Here is a 9,394-nt window from a genome sequence, read left to right as displayed (position 1 = left end):
ACTGCCAGGTGAAATCTGAGACTTCTTCAAAAGAACATAATAGGAAAGTATCAGTTAGAATCCACCAACAAAAACCATCTATAATATTCTGCTTGCTCATTTCTTTAATTCTGTTTCAACAAAATCTCCCAGGCACAGCTACAGACTGGGCAAAGAAGAGATTCAGAGCGGCCCTGCAGAGAAGGACTTGGGGGTGCTGGTCGATGAGAAAATTAACATGAGCCGGCTTCAGTGTGCGCTCGCAGCCCAGAAAGCCAACCGTATCCTGGGCTGCATCAAAAGGAGCGTGACCAGCAGGTCAAAGGAGGTGATCCTGCCCCTCTACTCTGCTCTCGTGAGACCTCACCTGGAGTATTGTGTGCAGTTCTGGTGTCCTCAACATAAAAAGGACATGGAACTGTTGGAACAAGTCCAGAGGAGGGCCACGAGGATGATCAGGGGACTGGAGCACCTCCCGTATGAAGACAGGCTGAGGAAGTTGGGGCTGTTCAGCCTGGAGAAGAGAAGGCTGCGTGGAGACCTCATAGCAGCCTTCCAGTACCTGAAGGGGACCTATAGGGATGCTGGGGATGGACTCTTTGTCAGGGACTGTAGTGACAGGACAAGGGGTAATGGGTTAAAACTTAAACAGGGGAAGTTTGGATTGGATATAAGGAGGAAATTCTTTCCTGTTAGGGTGGTGAGGCACTGGAATCGGTTGCCCAGGGAGGTTGTAAGTGCTGCATCCCTGGCAGTGTTCAAGGCCAGGTTGGACGAAGCCTTGGGTGGGATGGTTTAGTCCTCTAAACCTTGGGTGAGATGTCCCTGCCCATGGTGGGGGGGTTGGAACTAGATGATCTTGAGGTCCTTTCCAACCCTAACTATTCTATGATTCTATGATTCTATGCCCTCTGTGCAAGCAAGCTTGAGTTCTGTTGACCTGACTAGAAAAGTCAATGCTTTAGTGAGTAGTCCAAAATTTACTTCTGGAGAACACCAGCGAAGGGCAGCTTAGCTATTCCAGTTTCTTAAGCATAGCATAAAAGGAAAGCTAGTGTTAAAATAACCAAAATCTAACTTTACAGAGTAGCTAGAGCAAAAATAACACTCTCTGCTCCTGGGTGAAGTATACAGAGCAGTAGTAAACAGAAAAAGGGAGCTAAATTGAGAAGGTGACCAAAGGACAACATATCTGTCTGTGCAGACCTGAAATAAAGACATAGCTGCTATGACCTATTCTGAAATTAGGAACAAATACCCTCACCACCATCTTCTTTGCACAGTATCCTTCCTACTCTGCTGAAAATATCGCTTCATCAGCTGACAGCCAGATTTGAAGAAACAATGCTAGATCAAGAACTTACGTTACACTACATACATATGCATATGTACCTGCTTGTATTTTATCATTGTATTTATTTATTTCACTTATTGTATTTAGCCACCATAGTGAGCTACACCAGCCTTTACTTCTGCATATGTCAGCCTCAGGTGATGTACAACAATACCACCCCAGCAAAAACCAACAACCAGTAATTTCTTAGCACCACACTGCTCCTTTAGATATTTCAGGACTGCATCAGCTTCTCTGAAACACATAAGCAGATGCAAATTAAGCATCCATAGTAAAATCAGTATTTGAAAACATGAAAATACAGAAATGCATATAACTGTCCCACACACCATGCTGCTCCTATGTTTTCTTTCACATACTTTAAATAAATTATTATTTCAGACAAATATTAGGGGTTGCTAATCTGAAATCATCAGAAAGAGAAAAAAACCCCAAGCAACTGAATGGAATCAAATAAAACCGCAACATGAATAACATACACTGAAGAGAAAGGATGCAAAGTAGATGATTGATTAAGCACCTACCTATGAGCTCAGAAAGCTTAAAATTCTCTGAGAAACTGGATACATTTTTGCTTTGTGAATGTAAATAGAAAGAGTAATAACAAGCTTTATAGAGAATTCTATTCACTAGGGAGTCAAAATACTGACAACAACTCTAATTTAGTGTCTCAGAGATTTGCTGCAGGAAAGCCAGTGTAACAAAAATGGTAGATGTTTTCAGAATTAACAATCTATCTTAAAATGCACCTTGCCCAGATGCTGTGTCCTGAAAACACCCATTTAGCCCTGAAGCAAGTGTTACCATGCAGAGGCAGTGAAAAGGAAGTATTGGTGGGAGAGAGGTTGCAGTTAAGTCTTTTATATCACCTCAAGACTGTATTTTCAGCCCCACCATCTCACCCCCCTGGGGCACTCAAGCTATATATGCGTTCAGTACATCAGCTTCGCAAATACCACAGGATCCGTCAATACACAAGCACACACAGAAGCAAATTAAGTGCCAAAAGAATCTGTCTTCACTGGAGCTGACACTTGAAACATGTGAAGCATCTGTAAGGAACATGAGGCAGAGCCCAATCCTTCCTTCCCACTGCCCCACAGAAGGGACAGACTCTAAACTAAAACGTTTCCCCAATAACTGACCCCTCTGAGACAGGAGCTCTGTGAAAATGATTCAGTTATGTCTCCCATAGCTTTCTCACCAAACACCTAAACCCAGCAGCCTTCAACATAGCTACTTCCAACAATCCAAGAGAGAGATTTGCTCTCCCAGGAAGTTAATTCATTTGGTCTCTAATTAGTGAGCCCTTCTCAGCACTGTCTTGCCAATATCTTCCTTCTGTGTTATTCGAGCAGCACAGTGCCTCTGCTAGTGACAGGTCTCTGCTGGCAAATGCTCGGGCAGTGTTGCACATATGAGAGGGAAACATGACACTCCTCTTGGTGCCACCAGTGCCCACTGTGCCCTGACAACAGATGACAATATGCAAGACCAGGCTGGACGGGGCTTTGAGCAACCTGGTCTAGTGGAAGGTGTCCCTAGTGGAAGGGGTTTGGAACTAGATGAGCTTTAAGGTCCCTTCCAGTCCAAACCATTCTATGATGATTCAGCCATCAGCTGCCTGGGGCCAGTTACACCATGCTGGGCAAGTACTACAGTGCAGTCAAAAGCTCATCTTCTTTCCGTACGGTATCTTAAAGTATCAGTCTCAGTGAGACTCAAGATATGAAACATGCATTCTCACTGCTGTGTCACTGGTCATTTTTAAGCCAAGCTTTTTGAGGCAGAGGAAGCAACTTGCAGTCTATGTTATCAACGTTAGATGACAAAACTCTTCACTAAGCCACTACTGAGAGACTTGTCCTTGAACTCTGTTCAAGGCAAAATAAAAGGTCACCAATTCCACCCACTTCTAAGGAGTCATTAAAAAACGCCACCTTCACTGACAGATTAGCTGCATCCAACCTCAAACAAACAAACAAAATAAAAAGAGGAAAAGAAAGCAAACAAACCAATATCTGACAGCAGATGTGATATCCAAGCAATGTGATGTCCAGCTCCCTGACATCTTACTTGTTTATTTTCCTGGCATCTCGAGTTTTCAGCCAATCATCAGACTTGGACTGATCATCAGAAGGCTTCCAAGCTTCTCTTCCTGCAAAAAAAGTCTGGGCAGATGGTTCTGCACATGCAAACAAAAAACCAAAACAAATTGATTAAGTTAATCAAACACCATGAATATTTTTAGCCCTTCATAGCAGGGAAATTTTCTATCCAGGCATAATTTTGATTTCTTTCTCACTACTTTCTGAGAAAGTAATGTTTTTAAGTACCATCGTTAACTATTCCACAGAAATGCTTATGAGCTTTAGAAAACTTTGATAGACATCTACATAGACTTTTTTTTCAATGACTAAAGCACATAACAATCACAATTTGTGATACAAATCTGGAAAACATGAATATTTTTGTCCCTAGTATTTTACCTGCTCTAAGTACATAATCTGAAACTACACACAGTAAAACAACAGATTATCTTGCAAAAGAAGATCAAACTATGTCACAACTACAACAGTTTTAGATTTTGCATATGACATGGTACCGTTTAGCATAAAACCATCATTAATGAGTTTCATCTAAACAAAGACAGTTACATAAAACAGCTCTTTACTACAGAGCACATCATGAGGCTTATTTATGAGCTTCTGAAAAAAAAACCCCACCAAATGGACTGAGGTCAGCAAAGAATAAGTGAAAGGAGAACCTGTAGGGAGAAAGGGAGGAGTGTTTTACTGTGCACATCATTTAGTGACTGGATAAAGGAAAGTACAGTAAGAGGCCACTCAGTATTAAAGAGTTCCTGCACCACGGGGATGCCCAAACCATGATTCAGGATGACCTTGGCTGAAATGTGTTGTGAGACCAGCAGCAGAATTGTGGTGGTGCAGTCTCCAGTGGATAACACAGTCTCCTCATACAGAAGGAAACAAGCAGGGACTCTGGAGGCTGCCCCAGGTGCTGCTATGTTTTCTCCCAGCCCACAGGGAATTAATGAGGTCCTTGTGAAACTGCAGTCATTGCCTTTGGCTCTCTCTCTCCTCTGACACACTGGATGTATCTTAATGATCATGGCGAAACAACTGGATCAGTTTGGCCTAAAGCAGATCAACATATATGGCAGGTAAACTCATGTTTGGAAAGGCAGAGGCAAAATTGCACAGCCTTTGGATAAGTATGTGTCAGAAAGGCTACATATTGCTTTGAAAGTGAATCATCCCAACCCCACCTAGAACATGTTCTTTCCCTTTCAAACTAGCCTGATAAGAACTACAAGCCATCAGTCTTAATATGGTCTCTGAAATACAACTCTCATAGCTCCTCATCCCACACTGCACTGGAAAAAATCCAGCTATTTTCCTCCCAATAAACACTGGTGCACCAGATCAGCAACATCCTGAAGCAGTAGGGAAAGACACACATGGCCACTCTTCATTCAGACACTGATGCCTGAAAACTCTTAGCTGTCTTCCTGCCTAGAGCAATGGGAACACCAGTCATTTGATCCGTGCTGTATTAGGAGTACTGGTTGGGGGAAAGAAGGTATTACAAAAAGAAGTATAACATGGCATGAATTACAGGGAAAAATTATTGCATCCAGTCTAACATTGGGAATGATTGCATTTGGTCAGGAGGCAAATGTAATTCCAATTATGGAGCCGAATAGGGAATGTCAAGTCCTCAGGAAAGACAGTAGCAAGGAGCAGACTATAGATCAATTAATTGTTCAGTGTATCAGAAAACCCTAATCCTCACAAAGGTAGTATCTTTATTTCAGAGATATAAAGCTCCTTTCACCTCCACAAACCTCAGCCACATGGCAGCTGTCCGCTGAAGTGACTTCCGTCATGCTCCACAGGCTGAGAGCACTAAAGGCACCTTCTCTCAAAACTAGACTACTACAGTATTAGATGGAGGTTTGTTTTTTGGAACTGCAGGCCAGTCCCAACCCTATATGAATGCTTGAAATGTACACTGCAGATACCCTGCGGCATATCCAGTTATTGTACGATGTTGCTGCATTTTTGTTATTGTAAGATGTTGCTGCATTTTGGAATTTAACTGCTCTAGGGACCAAAAATGAGTGTGAAAGATTTGCAGGGAGGAAGGAGATTGTATTTAATACCCCATGTGTGCATATGAATCATTCATATGCACATATTCAATGTGCATATTCAATATCATACCAAAATTTATGAAATTTCTGCTGATGAAAATTTGTTTAAATCCTATCATACAATTTTGCTCGAATTACTGTTTCTTAAGTAGTTCTAAAACCAGAATACCCACTTCCATCTCAGAACTAGTTTCTAAAGCCATCTCACACTGAAAACCATCAGAATCAGTTTTTACTGCATCATGCATCCTATGTGTGCAGTCACTTCTGTAAACAGTAAAGTACACAGGAAGTATGCTGTACTCTGCAACATTTCACAACAATGTTCCTTTGTGGTTTTGTATTATGGAAATAAATCACTCAGACTGCTCTGGTAATAGTTTCCTCTCATGCACGGGAATAACAGGTCTAATAGAAGGCTAGAAATGATAAAGAGTATGGTTTCTTGGAGAAGGAATGGTTTCTTACAAGTATTCATTAGTTGCTAGCATATCAGCTATGTATCTGATGTTTGGGAGTTCCATCCAAACATATCATGAATCACAATCACAGCCTTGTCTGTGCTGGCAGGTGGTTTGCAAACATATACCTTGATGTACTCGACTTGCACGTCCTGCCCACGGCCTCCATAATCAAACCTGTCTCCAGTATCACATGGGCAGGACCTCGATTCATTAGCCATCTAGGAATCTGCAGGAAAGCAAAAAGGACAAATGCTCATACAACTTATTTGGAGTAACAGCTTTGATTACAGCTCATAATCTTCATGCAGTCGCCACAGTCCCCTGCAGACAACTAATAATCCTTGCACTATCAAGTAATACCTACTTGACACTGCAAGGTTAGAAGAGAAAGCTCCAGATGTTTATTGTGAACAGGTTCTTGGCAACAGCCCTTTCTGGTTGACATAAATATCCATAAATTCCAGGTCAGTCAGCATAATCCAAGTGTGCAGTAAGGGCAGAAGAAGGGTTTATGCCAGGCCTGACATTGCCTGGAGCAACCCTGCATGTGATAGCTACATTTCCATGTGATGTCCCCACACCCTGCGCCTCATAACTATTCCTCTCATGCGGTCTTACAGTTCCTCCTCAGAGGCTAGCACCTGGGAACCTCTTACTGTTACTCCTGTGAGACCCCACTGTCAGCATGTTGCTTTTCTGACTACTTTTTCCCTTCAAGTTTTAATATTGGGTATCCCCTTTCCCTTCCTCTATGGAGAATCCAAGGCTCCTGCTGCCTGCATGCACTTTGCTTGTTCCTTGTATCCCCTGCTGTGTATGGCCCCTTTCCAGCAAACTCATCATTAACTGGCATCTCTAAAAGTTCTGATAAATCAACTCTAAGAACGTGAATCAGCAGAGGCTTTTCTCTGAGAGTTGCACACTACATGTTCTGAACTGAGAGTGGTCAGAGGAATACAGACATACACCAGTGTTGTGCATTTAACGTGCCCTCACACATCACAAATACATAACTTCTCTAGAAGTATGCGTCGTAAAGGAGAAACCGGACACTCCTCCACTTCTCAAACCTGAAGAAAGGTTTCTGAAGAGTTTATGACCTAAGATGTCTTCTCAGAAGAATCCCTCAAGCTCCTTTTAATTCCTTGTTCCTTTCAACTGGAGATAAGACACTGTAGCATCTTGTTACTACCAGCTAACTTTTGGTGCTCCCTACTCTTCCCCCTCCACCAAGCAGTGGATGGTCATACACTGAGCATTTTTAATACCTCAGTCTGAGAAGCTGTTTAACCTCACTCTGCCACACTCTTAACCAATCAAAACGGCACTGTTTGCTTCTTAACAAGAGCTAGTCTCTCTTCCCATGTAAATGCATGCACTGGAACAATACTCCTTGGTCTGGCTGGTCCCTTGACTAAAGTGAAATGCAGCATGGTGGCAACAAAAATCAAACATACTCTTCAATGTGCAACTATTTTTGTTAGGAATATATCTTAGCCATTTATTCCCTTCTAGATTTTATAACTAACTCAAACAGATGTCAAATAAGACCTTTAATACACTTCCAATACTCCCTTCCCCGTTCAATTTCTCTGCTACATATATGTGGAACGTGGTAAATGGTATTGAAAACAAAACAAGAAAACACAGTGAATAATAAAACAAGTTACTAAAAATCCTGTCTCTTTACACCGGTTATGCTCTTTTCACAGGACAATGCACTTTGGGGTGATATATGGAGAGGTTACCATCACTGAGAATCATCCACTCTAAGGACGCCTCTCAACTGTGTCTTTTTTGAACAAAGCTTGTCTCCTGACCTTCTGCAGTCAATCGCCACATAACCTCCAAGAGATGCAGTTGGAGTTTAGCTCTCCAGTCAGACTGACTGCAACCTTGCCAGCATTACAGTGAGGCAGAAGGACCTTTTACAAACCTCAGGCAAAGGTGTGAGACTTCAAACATACTTGGTGTAACTGACCAGCTTAGAACAACTTTACCATAGTGTTTGCCAACTGTTTGCCTTCACCAGCAGTTCATGTGAGCAGTAAGCCAACAAAAATTGATTTCTATTTAAGCAGAATACTTGGTTCTTATAAAATAAATCTGTTAAAAAAAAAAACACCCCACCCCACACAACCTGTGTTTAAACAGAAATAAGAGTATTGACAGATTTTAATAAACAAAACCAAAATGCTGCATTAACAAGTTTTTTAAAAAACATAATGGCTTGGAGAATGTTTGGGAATTATTCACAGGAAGGGGTAAATCATCTTGTCCTACTCAGGCTCTCTCCACAATCATGCCAAAATTCACAGCCTTTGAACAGGCTTTTGAATGCTTGGTGAAAAATACTAATTAAACTAATTTTCAAAAGTCCATAAGAATAGTTCACAGAAGGGATTAACAGAGATGCTGAGCAGACCATGAGCAAAACACCTTTTTCTCCCCACGCTCCGCAGCATTTATCTGGTACAGCTAAAATACATTTAAATAAAAATTGCAGGAAGCTAGGAGTTTAAAAATTACTTTTTAACTGAATTCTAATTTTCACCTTTATGTAATTCAACCACCACAAGTTTAATGAGCGGAAGGTCGTTAGTTTAGAGATCTGACTGCATTTGCAGTTTAGAGCAGCTCTTTGCACTTGTAGGTGAGATCAGCTCTTTGCATTTGTAAAACTTCAAATGAAACACAGTTCAAACTTGTTGCAGCTGAGACACGAAGACTTTTAGCATAGCAACTCCCCAGGTTTGATCCCCACCTAAGAAATCAGATGCATTGCTATCTCTTCTCACTTTTTTGTCAGAGCTTTACAAAGTGTGAATTTCAGCATGACTTCAAAATGCTGCATGCCTTGCCTTCCTCCAAAGAGCTACTCACTATGCAGGCTCACAGTTGAGACACTCTGTCACATTTTATCAAGGCCACACATGGTATTATTTACAGCCCATATCTGGCCTTAATTCACCATTCCCCATTTCAAGATTTAGGCTATCACATAAGCTCCTTTGTCACTTCATGAGTGTTGCAACTCCCTGTTTTCTCATCCAACCGGCTCTGATCCCCAAGTGATAGGACTGCCAAAGAAGAAACTGGGAAAAATGGTTTCCAGGACAGTCCATACCGTAGCAAAGTTTTCTTCTACCTTTAATGAGCACTAGTGATACTGGGATGGCAAAAGTTCAGATTTACCAGTTGCTATTGTTTGAATGCTACTTCTTCAGTGATATATATTCAGGTGGCATAAGGCCAACCCCTCCCAACTGAGTTTTAGTTTGCTCAGTCATTTTAATATGATTTTTGCACTATTTCTCTAATCATATTTAGATAAACGAGTTGCAAGGAGATTAATTCACCAGTTTGGAACTAATACTGTTTGTCATGGTTAAAATTCTCTTTAACAGTTTAGTATACCTC

The sequence above is a fragment of the Lathamus discolor genome, chromosome 2, assembly GCF_037157495.1.
Source record: "Lathamus discolor isolate bLatDis1 chromosome 2, bLatDis1.hap1, whole genome shotgun sequence".
Lineage (NCBI taxonomy): Eukaryota > Metazoa > Chordata > Aves > Psittaciformes > Psittacidae > Lathamus > Lathamus discolor.
The sequence above is the reverse complement of the archived record's forward strand: the minus strand, read 5'-3'. Positions refer to the sequence as shown.